General features: G+C 41.6%; 1 protein-coding gene across 4 annotated transcripts in view; it reads left to right on the top strand.

The window, feature by feature from the left end:
* The window catches only part of PHACTR1 (phosphatase and actin regulator 1), a 303,608-nt gene that overhangs the window by 119,214 nt on the left and 170,678 nt on the right, over positions 1–13,716 (top strand). The window lies entirely within an intron of this gene.

Below are 13,716 nucleotides of genomic sequence, written 5' to 3'. Positions count from 1 at the left end.
TTTCAGCAAAATTTCTCCCTGTTAAACAATGACTGCCATGAGATTTTGAAGCATGGACTCTAATAGTCCTAAATTTTTTTCCCCTGACATTTATTACAATTGTAAATAGAGAATTAGGTTTTAAGAGTCAGCACATTCTGTTAGAGAAAACAAGAGACAACTGTTTTTCTTTACCTGATAGATGGCACCACTGTGCCTAAGTGCTTTAGAATAGCCTACAGTTATGATCCTCTGGTCTTCATTAATTGCACTGTTAATATATTACAATAGAACATAGAAGTTTTGGCAAACTGGAGCCTCTTTAAGTATCCCTAGTGCAAGCACAGTCCTTCCCCTAAAAAGTTTGCAATCTGAATAGACAAGATTGCCAAGGAGATGAAGGGAAGTGCTTGCTGAGAGAAAGGTAAAGTGACTTGCATGAAGTCGCCCAATTAATTTATATGAGAGCTAAAAATGTACTTCTCTGTGTCCTTAGAACTTAGGTGGCAGCTTTTCTTGATGGTGGCAGATTTAAGGTTTTCTGTCTCGCAGTCCTTGTGATCTAGTCCCAGGATTTACAACATCGCAGTAAAATTTATAGCGAAATCTAAGGTATGAGATCTGAAAACTGCAGCAGTCTTATATGTGGGAAAGTTGTACTGGGTCACTTATAGGTGCTTCCAAAATTGTATCAATCTTTTACCTTGTACATAAAATAGGATAAATAATTTCCCCAAAAAAACTCTTACACCACTCTGGGTTGTCTGAATATGAGAAATATCCAATACATGATTTAGCCCGAGGGCAAAATGTTTTACTGACTCTTGTTAAAAGTAGTACCAACTGGAAGCATCCCAAGTTCATGACCTCATGATGGACTAGTGAGAAGCTCTCCAGCAAAATGGTTTCTTTTTTCCTACCTGCAAATGCTGATTCATCAGAATGACAATGATTACAATGTTCTTTGGAAGGAATTCAAAGCAGACAAATTACAATGTTCTTTGGACAGAGTTCAAAACAGAAAAGAAAGCAAGTAAACTTTTGCTGGAAATCTCTCAGACTTCCATTGCCTGGTTTGTCAGCATCCTGTGGTCTGCCTTGTAAAGCAGCTGAGAGTGTGGAGCACTGGCAGTGCTGGCTCCCCAGCTCTCAGGCAGGCACATCCTCAGTGAGTACCTCTTGTTTTGGCAACAATTGATCCTCTCAGCTAAGGGTGAGGATGAAGAGCACATAGGAGAAGAATGGACCCCCTGGTCCTCCTGACTGGGGAAGAAGGGCATCACTTGCCTTAAACATGTGTCTATAAACAGAGATACAGATGTGCACAGCAAAATTCTGGCCCACAATCTTTTTTTTTTCTTTTTTTTTTTTCCCTGAATTGCCTGGCATTCACTAATGCAAAACACCTTTTTAACAGAGAATTGGGGTTTGGGAAATGGAATACTGCTTTTTGTCTTCTGTGACACAACATAAGAAACCTCTGCAAGTCCAAATTAGGTCTCTCTCCATACCCCCTGGGCTCCGCTCGGGGATACAGTTACACATCAGAAATGGGAAGAAATGATGCTCCAGTGTTCTTCACTCAGATGCAGTTCTGCTAAGTGCTGGCTAGGGGAAGTCTTTCACTGTGAAAGATACTCTCCAGCAGGAAAGGTCTGGGACTTGCTGTCAAACACAGAACAATGCAGACTTCCAAATAACCCAAAGTCTCCGGGATAGGGCCTAGATGTTTCATGCTAGCTGCAGAAAGAGGCTTTCCTGAAATGCAGGCACTATGGAGCACAGATACAAAGAATTATGTCCTCATGAGGCTGTCTGACGTGCTGACCAAAAGAACACAAAGGATTACTGAGCCCAAGGCTACAGTTTGCAGTATTATAGAGATTTCAGGATTTTAAAAACCATGTTCTTGTTGCTGTGAGCTCTCCATCCACTGGTATGGAGATGCTTTAACTTCTCTCTGTCTTAACTGGACAATCCACCCAATGGTCCTTTAAAGCATTATGCAGAACCTGAAACCTTTTTGATGTGGTTTTGTCTTGTAGTCCTTTAATTTTATTTTTCTCTGAATGAAAAAGGAGAGGCTTTTCTTTTCTTGATATGTTTTTTTTCCCTCCAGGTACTGTGCTATGATAATTTTCTATTAACCAGTTTTGGCAACCAGCTTGGACTATGCTTCACTTCTGCTGCTAAAAAAACCCAATTCTGTTTTATGAGAAACAAAGGGATCCTGTGGCAATAACTTGATACAGGAATTCATAAAGCTGAAGTTTTGCTGCAAGGGAAGGCAGGTAATTCTTTGGGCTGACATGGCTGCAGAATCAATCTCATTCAGTACAGAGCTCTCAGTCATGAATGCTTACAAGAGGATGGGAGTTGAGGCTACAAACTGATTCAGGCTTTACCAAAAGACCCAAATAACTCACTACTCTTCCTTGACTTTTAAGTGTTCCTGAGGACTTCTGTAAAGGATTTGAGAGTCCATATTCCTCTTGTGTCTGGATGTGCAAGTGTATGGCAAGGTTGCCAGGCAAAAAACTTCTTTAAGACAAGACTTGAAAGGCCAAAGTCCTTACTGTTACTGTTTTTTAAAACAGAAATTTGGTACATCTAAACTTCTTGTTTTGTTTGATTTATCTTGTTGGCTGGTTGTTTTAATTTGCATTTACTCTTGTCCTTAATAATTGTGACTTCTTTCTTTGGTTCCAGACTGGGATGTAACTTGGGAGGGTTGGTCCACAAGGAGCTTTGGTTTGTTCTATAGCAGCTACTGATACATAACACAGTTCTGCATCATGTGAAATTGCCTTTCAGAGCAGAATAAAATCCTATGGTAATCCCTGCAGGGAGATTTCTAGAGCTCCTTCTTGCATCTCCTGTAGAGATGTGACTTCATTGACACTTCGGGAATTGTTCTTATGTGTTTTCATTGAATTATGACATATTAGACATCAGGTCTGAGGCTGAATTTAGATGACTGGCCTTTTTTGTGTGAGTTCAATTTAGTTTTGGATTTTTAATTTTATTTCTTTGAATAAGCTTAAGAAACCTAAAGCAAAAGGGTTGCTAATTGCTAAGATACAGAAGACAAGATGGTCTCATTGCATTGCAAAGGTAGCTTTATGGACAAATTTATGATGTCTGAGTACAGGTCAAGCTAGTCAGCTTTGACATTTTCCAAAGTGCTGTACTGTTCCTGAGAGGGATCCTTGCTGTGATGAGTACAGTCCCGCTGACATTGGAGCAATAAATGCTTTTTGACACAGTATTTCAAAAGAATTATAGCGGTAGTTTCTGGATTGTGCTCTGATTCTACATAGCAGGTAAGGGAGGTTGGATGGCTTTAATCACCTAAACAAGGATCCATAGAATCATGGAATGCTTTGGATTGGAAGGAACCTTTAAAGCTCGTCTAGTCTAATCCCCCTGCAATAAGCAGGGACATTTTCAAATAGAGATTAGATCATTCAAATTGTCATCAAACCTACCCATAGATCCGTAGATTCATAGAATCATAGAATGGTTGGGGCTGGAAGGGACCTCTGGAGATCCTCTAGTCCAACCCATTGCCAAGGCAGGGTTTCCTAGAGCAGGTTACACAGGAACACATCCAGGTGGGTTTTAAATGTCTCCAGAGAGGGAGACTCCACAACCTCTCTGGGCAGACTGTTCCAGTGCTCTGCCACCCTCAATGTAAAGAAGTTCTTCCTCATGTTGAACTGGAACTTCTCATGTTTCAGTTTATGGCCATTGCTCCTCATCCTGTCACCAGGCACCACTGAAAAGAGTCTGGCACCATGCTCTTGGAACCTGCCTTTGAAATATTTACATGCATTAATGAAATCCCCTCTCAGTCTTCTCTTCTCCAGACTAAACATCCCTAGCTTCCTCAGTCTCTTCATAAGAGAGATGCTCCAGACCCTAAATCATCTTTGGATTCCTCCTCTGGACTGTCTCCAGTAGCTCTGTGTCTCTCTTGCACTGAGGAGCCCAGAAGGGGACACAGCACTCCAGATGTGGCCTCACTAGCCAAGCAGAGGGGGAGTATCAGCTCCCTGAACTGCTGGCCTCACTTTTCCTGATACACCCCGGGATGCCATTGACCCTCCTGGACACAATGGCACACTGGCATTGTCACACTGTGTAGTCAACTTGTCACCCTACAAGGCACCCAGGTCTTTGGTGAATCCATGATGACTATTCCAAATGACCTTCTTTTGTTTTATATGCATGGTGATGACCTTCAGAATGATCTGTTCCATCACATTTTCAGGGATGGAAGTGAGGCTGACTGAGTCCTCCTTCTTAAAATTTTTGAAGATGGAAATAACATTGGATTTAAGGTTGCAAAAAAGCCTCTAAGATCATCAAGTCCAACCATTTAACCTGACACTACAGGTCACCACTAAACCCTGAATCTTTCCAGGGATGGGATATCTACAAACTCTATAGACAACCTGTTTGAGTGTTTAACCACCCTTGTTATAAACATGTCTTCCTTATGTGTAGTCTCAATCTACCTTTGTTTAGTTTAAAACCATTACTCCTTGTCCTATCACTACAGGCCCTACCAAAATGCCTGTGTCCCCATCTTTCTTATAAGCTCCTTTTAGGTCTCCCCAAGGCCTTCTCTTTTCCAGGCTGAAAAAGCCCAGCTCTCTCAACCTGTCTTTATAGGGAATGTGTTCAAGCCCTCTGATAATCTTTGTGGCCTCTGGGTTTGCTCCAGCAAATCCAGGTTTTTCTTGTGTTGGAATGCAGCTCTCCAAGTCTCACCAGAGCAGAACAGAGAAGAGGGACACAATCTCCTGCCTCGACCTCCTGGCCACGCTGCTTTTGATGCAGCCCAGAATGTTGTTTGATGCTTTCTGGGCTGTAAGCATATATTGCCAGTTCATATCCAGTATTTTAGTTACCAGCACCCCTAAGCTAGCTGCAGAGCTGCTCTCAATCTGTTCATCCCCCAGCCTGTATTGATAGTGTGACCATGCAACTTAAAGAGTGTGACTGCAGATGTCAAAGGTGTACAGACCAAAGGAGAACATGGTAGAGCAGGACAAAAGAGAAACCTCATCTCCCACTATTCAGACCCAAAAGCAGTATTCATGTCCTTGAGGTGGTCCATAAGCATGTAAGAGGAAGATTTTTATAAAGGTAATGCCTCCAACAGGAATTGGATCCTCTATATTGTATTTATCTTAGGTGAACTGTTGGTATTGTGAAAGGTTTTTGTATTTACTGTGGAAAAGAATTGTGTGGGATCATTTAAGCGTCGCTTTTGAAGTTTACAAATGTTGAGGGTTTTTTTAATTAACTCTTTGCAAGTACTGAGTCTGTGCTCTCTCACATGTTGAATAAGAGAATAAAAGCATTTATCTGAAAAGTTAGAAAGCAAAGACATATTAAAAATGCTGCAGTAAGAATTCAGTTTAGATTTTGGTTCTAAAAGGTCAGAATTTTCATTTTCTTGGTAGTGTCGATTGCTAGTTCGACTTTTTCCACCTAGTGTCTCAAGGTTTATTATTTTTTTAACATTTTTAGATATTTTTCACAATTCACAAATAGCTGGACAGGATTTTTGTAATGATTATTAATCTTGATCGTTTCCCACTACTTTGCTGATATGGTAAATTATTTTAAGTAGCAGTGTGGTTATTCATTTCAGAGACAAGCTTTCAGAGGGCTCTTTGGTAGGATGATGAAAAGTGTCTGCTTGATGTTACCCTGTCTATCGTGGAGATTACTGATGACCATTTAAGATAGTTTAACACAGTTTAAGGTGTACATACAATGGAAATAGCAAGTGCACTAGGAAACAGATTTGCTCTAGGGAGTTGAATCCAACTGAGCAAATTGCTAGAGGAGCCTGCAGGCTTTTTTCAAAACCTCCCCTATATGCTTATGCTTCCTCCTCTGCATACAGATTTATAGGATCAGATACAGACTCTGGATATAATACTCTAATGTATTAGTCAAATCCACACCTTCTGAAAGTGGTGTTCAGATCCAGCCCTTTGGGTTTGTTTGTGACCACAAACTCAGCCAGTGCAATGCTCAAATACATGTCCAATGGTTCTACCTGTTCCAAAAGCAAGACACTTCCATGGACTGGCTTTCCAAAATCTACCATTTATATGCTCAGATACCTATTTTTGGCCAAATAATGATTGTTTTTTGGCTTTTGGTTGCTTCTGTTCATGAATTTGCTAGAAGGAATTAAAAAATTGTTTGCACAAACATTTTTCATTAACAACCTGCATGCCTCCAGGTACTTTCTATGTTTAAGAAGCTCCGAGTGGTTGAAGTGAAGCATCTTCTGCATATGTCTTCCGACGATCTTCTTAAATGTGTGGTTGGAAAAAAAATATTCCTTTGGTCTGTCAGTTCTTTAAAAAAAAACCTTAGAGAACAGTAATTTTGCTGTGCATCCACTTGATTCCAGCTCTGTGAAACACTGATCCTTTTAATGCCGGCATCTCTTTGTCAGGTTGCTTAGGCCACAGTTCACAAGCAGTCCTCCCCAGGGGCATGAGATGTATGCAGGTACTGAATATTAAGGTTGCCAGGGTGCCACACTGAGCACAGAACCTAAAACCTGTATTAGCGTCTCTTTTGTGTCTGTGGCTTTCTAAGCCCTCAGGACAGAACTTTCCCTAACACACAAGACTGTGTGCTTTGCAGATGTGCATTATGCAGCTCCTCTCCCCGATCTTGCCTAGAATAGAAGTTGCCCTATATGCCATCAGGGCATGAGGGAAGACCCAGGCAACTACAAACCTGCTAGTCTAACCTCAGTTTCCAGAAGAGCTCTGGAGACTAAACTGGATTGTACTGAAGGGCATTACCAGCGCAGTAATCAAACACGAGTTCTCAAAAGGAAAGTCCCATTTCACTAGTTTGGTGTCCTTCTACAATAAGGTCACCTGCCTGGTGTGTGGAAGGAAGGTGGCAGATGTATTTTTCTGGATTGTTGTAAGGCTTTTGACACCAACCCTCACAGCATCCTTCTGGACAAGTTGCCCGTCTCTGGGGTGAATGGGTACATGCTGAAGAACTGGCTGAACAGCAGAATGCAAAGGGTTTTGATTAATGAGGCTACATCTGGCTGGTGACCGGTCACCAGCGGTGTTCCTCAGGATCAGTTCTAGGACCAGTGCTGTTCAGAATATCTCTCAGTGATCTGGAGGCACAAATTGAATGCCCCATTAGCAGGTTTGCTGACGATACGAAACAGGGAGGTGCTGCTGACCCTCTAGAGGGACAAGAGTCCTTGCAGAGAGATAGAGTGGAGCACTGGAGAGGCATCAGTGGGATGAAATTTCACAAATCCAAATGCTGGATCTGGCTCCTGGCATGGAGTATCATGGGCACAAGTGTGAACTGGGAAGGAATGGCTGGAAAGCAGCCCTGTGGAAAGGGATCTGGGAGTGCTGGTTGGCAGCAGCTCCCCGTGAGCCATCGTGTGCCCTGGCAGCCCCAAGGGCAAACCTCATCCTGGGGTGCATCGAGCAGAGCCAGCCAGCCAGGAGATGGGATTGTCCCACTGCATCAGCCTCACCCTGAGCACTGTGTGCAGGTCTGGGGCCACCATGTGAGAAGGTTGTGAAGATCCTTGAACATACCAGAGGAGGGGAACAAAGGTGGTAACAGGGCTGGAAGCAAGTCCTGTGAGGAGCAGCTGAGGGCTTTGGGTTTGTCTGACTTGGAGAGGAGGAGGCTGAGGGGTGACTTCATTGTTCTCTGCAGCTTCCTGAGGAGAGGAAGGTGGGAGGGAGATGCTGAGCTCTACTCCCTGGGATGCAATGATAGGATGTGTGGGAACAGTTCCAGGCTGCACCAAGGGAGATTTACACTGGGGGTTAAGAAGCAATTCTTTACTGAGAGGGTGATGAAACCCTGGGAAAAGATTCCTAGAGAGGTGGGTGATGTTCCCAGCCTGTCAGAGTTTAAGAGGCATTTGGTCAGTGCCCTAACAGCATGCTTTAACTTTTGGTCAGCCCTGAAACAGTCAGGCAGTTGGACTATAGATGATCATTTTAGGTCCTTTCAAACTAAAACAGTCTGTTCCATTATATTCCTAGGAATAGCATGAAATTCTGTTCTGTTTGAATTCAGGGGAGCTGTATTAGACAAAATGTGGGCCCTTCATGATATTGTCTCTCGGCTGTATTGATAATTTCATTTGCCATTCTCACCTGTTACCATTGCCTTTTGAAGTAGTTAATTTTCACTGGGTTGGATTGCCACCATTCAAAAGCACCTCTCTTCAGCCGCTTTGTTTTACCATTGATGCCATTTAAAACCTTTCTTCTTTAACACAAAGCAAGTTCTAAAAATAACCATACTTTGAAAGGATGTGAGAGATAAGGATGTGAAAACCACCATACTGTCATTTGAGGTGCTTCAGATGACTACTTCATTCACCTTCATGTTACTCTGTCATGGAAATCCTGCTTAGCCATTCTCTCATCACTCATTCACTACCTTGACAGCCCAAAATCCTGTGGAGCTACTTGCCAGCTAAGGTGAGAAAGTTTAATAGGGATTTTTGCAAAGGCAGTTGCAGACCTTCAATGAGATAAGAAAAAATTAATCTAGTCTGTATTTAGATTCACTGTTAGGGTAATGTGGATTTTCTTGAAATTCCTCTCACTACAAACAGCTTTAGGTAGCCAAAGAGCTTTTTAAGAAATTTGTTCAGTAAAGTTCCACACTAGTTAGTAGATCTACAAAGGGTTAAATTTGACTTCAGGTGCTGACCAGGATTCCTTGCAAAGTTATGGAGATACCATAGAGTAATGAATTCTCTCTGTGGCTTGAACTGCTTTTCTACCACTGTGTTTAGATTTGACTTTAAAGCCAAATCTCATAATGTTTGCTTCTTCCTCCTGCTTTCAATGAATGCCACTTGCTTGGCCCTTGAGAGTCTACAGCCTGTCTATTTATAGTGGTTGACAGAGCTGTTGGTCACATTTGTCACCCTTCTCTTAAAGGATACTGAGGACCAGCAATTTTCATTCTCCTGCTTTTTTTATGGCTCTGGCTACAATGTCCAGATTGATTGGGTTGGGTGTACTCATTGTCAAACCAAGCTTTTCTGACTGTATTTTTCTCCTAATACAACTGTCTGTGTATTAAGAAGAATATTATGTACATTTATGGTTGAACTATGTACTTATTCTTCACATAGGCAGAGTTATTTTGCTTCTCCCAGAAGCCTTTCAATATGGAGAGAGATACTACCCTCCTTATATTTTTCAAATGATGGGTTATTCATTAAGAAGTATGTAAGATGTGGGTCTGAAAACATGTTATCTGTCAATACTCCTTTAACTTTTAGCCTTAGCTTTCCCTATGTCTTTAGCCAAACGATTTTACTATCCTACCTCAGTGGGGCTTATCTGTAAAAGAAGAATTAGCTATCTCTGAATTTCAAAGGAGTGTTGTAAGGATTAATTTGCTACACTCTCTGTTGAATGTTTTGGAAAATGATAGATGCTAAGAAAGTATTATTATTGTTGTTTCTGAAGCACCTTTGTTTTGTGAATTTTCTCTGAAATACTGCATTTTTATGCTAGGAATATTTATATTGTGGACTTTTTTTGAAACAACATGCATTTAATTTGCCTTTGTGAAACCCAACATAATATGAACTTTATTAATAAATTGCTCAAAGTATTACAGACAAAACACTGAATTCAGAAACCCTCAGTATCTTACAGTCCCCTGAAATGCCTCATTATTTAGCAATACTTAATCAAATTAATCTTCAGTAAATCTCTCTGTGTCATTAAAATTCTGCTAGGCATTCACATTATTTCTAGGGACTTTGAAGTAGACAAGGTTTTGGATTTCTTGGTGTTTTGGCATTTTTAATGTGTTATACTGAGGAAAGAAAAAATAATTCAATAGACATGTTTCACAGAGATATAGCATTTTAAAACAATTCTGTCTAGCAAAATTAGAATACTGTGTTGCTGTCTCTGTTTCACATTTATGTTGTGCTTCACACAAGATAGCTTTGCCCATTTCCCACTTTGATAAGTCTTAAAGCTTTTTTACAATTTTGATGAAATGAGATTTTTTTCATATTTATCTCTACCACGCAGAAACAAAAAACAGTTGGTTTGGACACACTGTACTGGGTTCAGTGAACCTGGTGGAGCTGCACCGAGGATTGATGGCTACCCAAAATGTTCAGCCTTTCTGTGTGGAGCACAGCACCATAACTTCATGGTTTATCATGGAATCCCAGCTCCCCACATTACGTGAACATGCTAGAATAAGGTTTGATAAGGTTCATTTTTAAAGCAGAGAAAGTAAAAAAATAGACCAATCACACATAGCAAATCAAAGAACAGTTGCACAGAGTGCTCTTCCATATTTATTACTGGGTTTAAAATATTAAAATCTAAGATCTGGGTTTGTGGTTTTTTTGCACTGCACATGATGAAACTAGCAAGAGAAAACACCTGGTTCTTCAGTTGATCCCCTTAATAAGAGTCCACCATGCATTTCTAAGCTGTTGTTGTAAGCAACTAACCTGGCAAGCAACAATCTCGATGAGGCTGGAAACTGAAAAATTCTCTTGAGAGGAGAACTCTTTACTGGAGCAGACAAGCACAGACAGTTCAAGATGAAACTGTGTGATGCTTTGTGTTTAGGTTACCAAGGATGTTCATGAGATGACCATTAGGTGTTGCTTTCCTAAACTGTTTAGAGATTACTCAGTATCACCAGTCCTCTTGACTTGCTGCTTCCTGTTCAGCTAGTGATTTATAAGCGGTAAGTCTACATACTGCTGTCTTTTTCACAAAACAGGGAACCGATTTTGATCCAAATCTCCATTGGATCGACTTTACTCTTGTTTTAAGCTCCCCTTTTTCTCTTTATTGTAAAGGTTTCTGTTGAAAAGTGAGATACAAAATTGTACAGTAATTTCACGATTATAAGCCGCATCATTTTGACTAAAATTTTGGTCCGAACCTGGAAGTGCAGCTTATAATCAGGTGCGGCTTATATATGGACAAAGAACAAAAAGTTGCCAACACCCAGACACGCGGCTTATAATCGTGAAATTACTGTACTATACGTCCCTTCCAAAGGCTAATAGTCTTAGGACAGTAAAATCACGGAAATCAATATATTCTGTCAGCTTTCTGCTTCATGCCTTTTCATACATGCCGGTTTTCATTCAGATTAGAGTCCAATACCAAAACTATCCCATCACTGAATACCCCCTGAATTTGGGGACTCCCACATTGAAATATTCAGCAACCCAAGTAGACTTCCACATCATTTTCTTTTTTCTGTTTTTGTGGTGAACATTAATTTTCTGTAGGTTTCCCTGCATGTACTTTGCAGGGGGTAAGTGGAATGGGTAAGGAAAGGGCAACTTGTTGAAGAGACAAGAGTGTCAGCTTGGTGTCACACCCAAAGTGGAAAGGTTTTCAGAGAGAAAAAAAGGTGCAGCAATCCCAAGAGACAGCCAGGCCCTTGCTTAATTGTTGTTTGCTGAGAGGTCAGCCCACATTTGTATCACTGTGTCCACAAACATCACCAGCTCAGAATGAGCAAAAAACTCACATAAATGACAGGGCCAGGTGTGCACCTGTCCTTCCAGCAGTACCTCTTTTTCCTGAGCTTATTTTCCAGTGCATTTTATGAAAATATTAGAGAGCATCCAAAGGAGGGCAACAAGGAGGATCTGGAGGGGAAGCTGTATGAGGAGCAGCTGAGGCCACTTGATCTGTTCAGCCTGGAAAAGAGGAGACTTTGGGGAGACCCTGTGAGGAGAAGAGGAGGGGCAGACACTGATCTCTTCTCTGCAATGCCAAGTGACAGGACCCAAGGGAATGGCCTGAAGCTGTGTCACTGGAGGTTTAGGTTGGATATCAGGAAAAGGTTTTTCACCAAGAGGGTGGTTGGGCACTGGAGCAGGCTCCCCAGGGAAATGGTCACCAAGTCTGACAATTCTGGAAGCATTTGGACAACGCTTTCAGGTGCATGGTGTGACTCTTGGGGTGTCCTGTGTGGGACCAGGAGCTGGAGTTGATGTTCCTCATGGATCCCTTCCAACTCAGCATAGTCTGTGATTCTGTGGTCACAGCTGTCAGCCAGCTCTCAGCTCCCTCCTCAGTGAGGGTGGCAGTACACAGTGATTGGGGAAGCACTTTGGAAAGCTGAAAGATTTGTATTTGAAAGTGCTTCAGGCTGGATTGGATCAGAAGGAAAGTTTCAGAAGGATACATACCAGAGACCTGAGGAGCTGCTCATTCCTGCTGTGGGTCTGCACACCTCTGTCAGTGCCTCTTCCATCAAGATTCTGGTCTTTCACTGGTTCTTTGCATGCATTTTGGAAGCATCAGTAATAGCCGTGACAAAGAGAATTACAAACAAGAGCTGTGCTGTGCAGGAACTTGACTGCAGAGATAAGGCTGCTGGTACTTACATATACTTGGTATGGAGCATGAGGGAAGGGAAATGCTAGGGAAAAAGAAGTAAAAATTACACAAATCTGTTACATTACACTATAAAATCAGTGAAGTGGCAAAAATGAAACTGGCTACCTCATTACACAACTTAAATAGAAAGAAAACAAATAATAAGCTAAAGTGTGATCAGGAAAGAAATATGACAGGCAATTTGGCAAAGAAGTTGAAAGTCATCTAGAAGCAGTTTATCAACTGAAGCAAGAAAGCATATCTGTTCCTGAGGATTTAAGGGGCCCTACAGAGTATGCCTAACCACATGGACAGAATCCACCAGAAATAGGGATCTTTTTGTTGGGCCTCACATCCTAGCACCACAGCTGGCCATGCAGATGGGACATCCAAGCCATTAGCTGCAGAGTCTTTCATTATGCACCACTCATATGCACCACAGCAATGAATAAAATGCTCCTTAAGCTTAGTCAGGGCAAACAAGGAACCATCTTGGGCTAGGTTGTAAATCAAGTTTAAATCAAGTGCAAATTCCATTTTTGATCCCATCACGACCAAGAGCTCTCTGTGCTTCACTTGCTTTTATGAACAAGGCCATTCTAATTTTCTTGTGTTCTGCATGATGCTTTCCCAAACATTATGATGGAGCTGGTTTAACCCAAAATCTCATTTACAGGTATGTATATGTATCAGATTCCTTTAAACTTTATGAAACTCTGAAATGTTCTCCTTTGACCCTTGGAGAAGACTTGTATTGAACCTGAATTTGAATTTTAAATTTCCCACTATTTTGTTACTATTGAAACTGTTGTCCCCCCCCCCCCCAAATCTGGTACACTCGCATTCATACATATCCTCCTCTTTCCTCTAGCCGTTTCCTTCTTGAGAGCATGCTGCAGTCTGTTTGCCTGTTTATTTTGAACTCCATGTACTAATGGGTTCCTCTCAAATTTGGGTGGGGTTTCCATTCCTCTGTAACTCAGTTTTTCTGACAGCAGTCCCTGGGAGAGTGCACACTGGGGAAGTTATGAGCTGCTACTTGCACAAAGATAGTAGTTCCTTGTCATCATTTCGGTTTATCTCCCCACCTCATATGATTTCCAGATGAGCTTAGCACACTTTGAATCCTCTAATTATGCTGCTGCAGCCGTGTGACTGCCTGGCTGAGTAATTCCCTGCAGAAGGAGACAAAACTGCATGTAACAAAGCTCAACAAACAGGATTCAAAATGTGAACGAGTCACAGTAGTATGAAATACTATTCCACTTTGCCTGAAATCTCCTACCAATGCCAC

Source organism: Catharus ustulatus, chromosome 1 (assembly GCF_009819885.2).
Source record: "Catharus ustulatus isolate bCatUst1 chromosome 1, bCatUst1.pri.v2, whole genome shotgun sequence".
In the NCBI taxonomy this organism is placed as follows: domain Eukaryota; kingdom Metazoa; phylum Chordata; class Aves; order Passeriformes; family Turdidae; genus Catharus; species Catharus ustulatus.
The sequence above is the reverse complement of the archived record's forward strand: the minus strand, read 5'-3'. Positions and strand labels throughout refer to the sequence as shown.